A 3490-nucleotide genomic window follows, 5' to 3' on the forward strand; every position below is an offset into this window, starting at 1 on the left:
CTTCCTGTTGTGCTTTGAATGTCCTTGCTTCTAGGGTAGTGGCCTTGGGTAGGGCGTATAGGTCAGGTCTATGACCCTACCCTAGGTCTATGCCAAGTGGCGGCTCCAGGAATTTGCAACCGGGTATTCCTGTGTATTCATTTTGCCAAAATCATTGTTGTTTTCTAAAAATTGTCACTGTTTTGTCAGAATCAACACTGTTTTGTAAAGATCATGTGTATTCACATGAAGACCCAAGAATACCCCTAGCGCCGCCCCTGATGGCATCGTCACCATCTACGACCACCATGTCGTCGCCCCACGTCCTGTTCGGCGAAATGCCAACACCACCACCAACGGTAGAGGACCCCTTCTACAACCAGTTCATGGAGAATGTCATCTACGAGGGTCGTGGCGAGACCTTCCAGATGGGTGGGCATGGCGATGCATTCGATCCTGAGGAGGCCCAGAGTCAGGATGACTGCAGCCAGTACATTACCGATGAAGACTTTGAGGCCGACGACCATGGTGACTCGTGGCATGAAGATGATGACATATATTGCGAAGGTGAAGGTGATGAAGAAAAAGAGGAAGGCGTCAATATTGTGGACGAGCCATTGTTCATCGACGGGCTCACCCAAAGAGAGGAAGCACAAAAGAGGAAAAAGAGCATTCGTATGGGATCATACACACCAGATGAGGACAAGTTGATTTGCGGAAGTTGGATGGAGGTTGGCCAAGATCCGAGGATCGATGCGCAACAAAAGGGACTTATTTTTTGGACAAGAGTTCACAAAACATTCCATGAAATAAAGTTGTTTCCGCCCTACCAATTTACGAGCGAACGTGGCATCACCTCAATTCAAAAGAGGTGGTCGTTTATCCAACAAGATGTAACAAGTATTGTGCCGCACTTGAGAGCGTTGAAGCACGTCCCGTGAGTGGTCTCGGCATTGGGGACATGGTATGGTCTCTTATATTTCCTTGCTACGGCCGTGACTTGGGCCTTCTCTATGTTTGCATGTCCAATTGTTGTTGATCGTGTACGCATTTCAATCTTTGGAAGCATTCAAGGCCCGGCACAATGACAAGCCATTCACTCTTACACATTGTTGGACGATCATCAACAATTGCCCTAAGTTCAAAGAGCAAGAAGACGGTCGCGTTGGCCGGAGGTGGAGATGGCGAGGCGTTGAAGAGGCCGATGGGCAAGACCAACTCCAAGATGGGCGACAAGCGTGATGCGACATCCTTTGCCTTGCATCAGACTTTGCACGACATGATGTCTCAAAAGGAAGTGAGGGCGAGAAAAAGCGACAAGGCAAAGAGCAACAGATGAAGCAATATATGGAGCTTCAAACGAAGAAGTTTGAGATGGAGGACGCGGCCAAGAAGAGGAAGATCGACATGGAGGAGGCGCCCCGGCAGAGGCAGCTCGACATCGAGGCCACCAATGCCGCAACCAAAGCAAAGGAGGTGGCGCAAGCGATCATGAGCTTCGACTTGAGCAAGATGAGAGAGAAGACGAGGAGGTGGTTCGAGGCCCGACAGAAGGAGATGTTCGACGCCGACGACCTGAACTAGGTGGTCTGTTCAGCCGTGGTTGTTCTTTTTGGAGGCTGGCATGGGTGCCGGTGATAAACCTATTCATTTTGGAGGTTGGCTATGTTGCCGGCCGCTGACTGTGTTGCCGGTGATAAACCTATTCATTTTGGAGTCTGGCTGTGTTGCCGGCCACTGACTGTGTTGCTGGTGATAAAACTATTCATTTTGAAGGCTGGCTGTGTTGCCGGCGAGGTCATGTAGGTTAGCTGTGTTGCCGGCGTGAACTAGGACCGCTGGCATGAACTACGGGCCGTGGTTATTTCAATATTTGCGTTTGAAAAAGAAGGCGGACAGGATGCGGTCAAATGATGCATCCGCGCGTTGGGCGCACGGCCATCGCATTTCAAAAAAGACCCGGACACGACCCTTTGCCCGTTCCAAATAGGCAGAATCCGGCCAAACGGACATCCGTTTGGAGTTGTGCGCTGGAGTTCCTCAGGCTGGAGAAATTTGTACATGCAGTAGCTAGGTAGCGGGCCTATCATTTGAGCTGACCTGCACGCACCAGGTTTGTCACGGAGCTCCATGTCAATTCTGGCAAGTGGAGTGCTCGGGAGGAGTTCCTACAGCTCCAGCGCTGGCTGCGCGCGCACGTCCGTCGCCGTCGTCATCGTCACGGCTCACGAGGACGGATGACCACCACCATCTCTCTCAGCAGTTTCAAGATCGGGTGGGCGGGCCGGCCGGCCGACGGCGTGCGCACGTCGACACGTGCGACGACGGCGACAAGACGGGCGACGGCAAAGCCAACCCCGGCCCGCCCAGGTTCATCGACTGAATTCACGTCAACGGCGACGTGCGCGCGCTCGATCGTACGCTACGCTAGATGTGCTACATGTCGTTGTTCTTCCAATGCTTGCCTGGTTCCATTTGTTTTGGCAGACAAGTAGGACAAATTCACTGTTTCAACCCTTTTAGCTAACTTAAGCACGATCGTGCAAAAGTTTTCTCGATATGATCATTTTTCTATCGTCATTGTCTTTGACGGTAGCGTAGCACATCCTACCACCCAGGCCTTTGTTGGTACAACTTACGTACACTATCACGCCTGCTCGGTGTGAAAAAGACCCTATCGTCACGGTCTTTGGCGGTATAGACATGCATATAATTATAATAGGGGTATACATGCAATAAAACGAAGATGAAAGCCCTACCGTCATAAACTATGACAGTAGGGTAACACATCCTACCGCCATAAATCATGGTTTTTTTTGTGTGAACCATAGACCATGGCGCTAGGGTCTTTTTTCACATAAAACGGACGTGACGGCGCAGTTAAGTCCTCCTGGCAGCAGGATGTGTTACTCTACTACTAAAGACAATGATGATAGAAAAGAGTTCATATCCAAAACAATTTTGCACATAAGGTCAGATCGTGCCAAACTAACGAAAAAAAACAGGACTTTTGGCCGACAAGTAGTACCCCAAAGGTACCCTATAGCTATGCTACGGGCCTACAGTTCGTGCCTGGAAACAAAAAAAGTCGTGTGTTCGTGCATGTGATGTGTGTGCACAGACTGAAAGATATATGCATGTGCAGTGACCCGTGTGTCATTAAGAAGAATCTTAGCGTTGATGGGTTTGGTACTATAGTGCGTTCGAGATATGGGTTTGTGACCTGTCACTTGTCACGCACGTTTGGTTGGTGTTCTCTCGACTAGTGCACCTACGTCCCTGCTTGACTTGAGTAAAACTCGACTCTAGCTTTCTTCAGAAAACACTGGCTGAGTTTCATAGCATACAGCTTAATTATAGCGAGTGTCAAGTTGCTCGCCACACCGTAAGTAGTGGCTACGGAGCGAACTTCATACTTGTTGATGTACATATGGGATTGACCAGCAAGTCAAGGTTTTGATTGCAAATAAGTTTTTTAGGGGATTTATGAACTTAAATGGCATCCTCCCCC

The sequence above is a fragment of the Triticum dicoccoides genome, chromosome 2B (assembly GCF_002162155.2).
Source record: "Triticum dicoccoides isolate Atlit2015 ecotype Zavitan chromosome 2B, WEW_v2.0, whole genome shotgun sequence".
Taxonomy (NCBI): Eukaryota; Viridiplantae; Streptophyta; class Magnoliopsida; order Poales; family Poaceae; genus Triticum; species Triticum dicoccoides.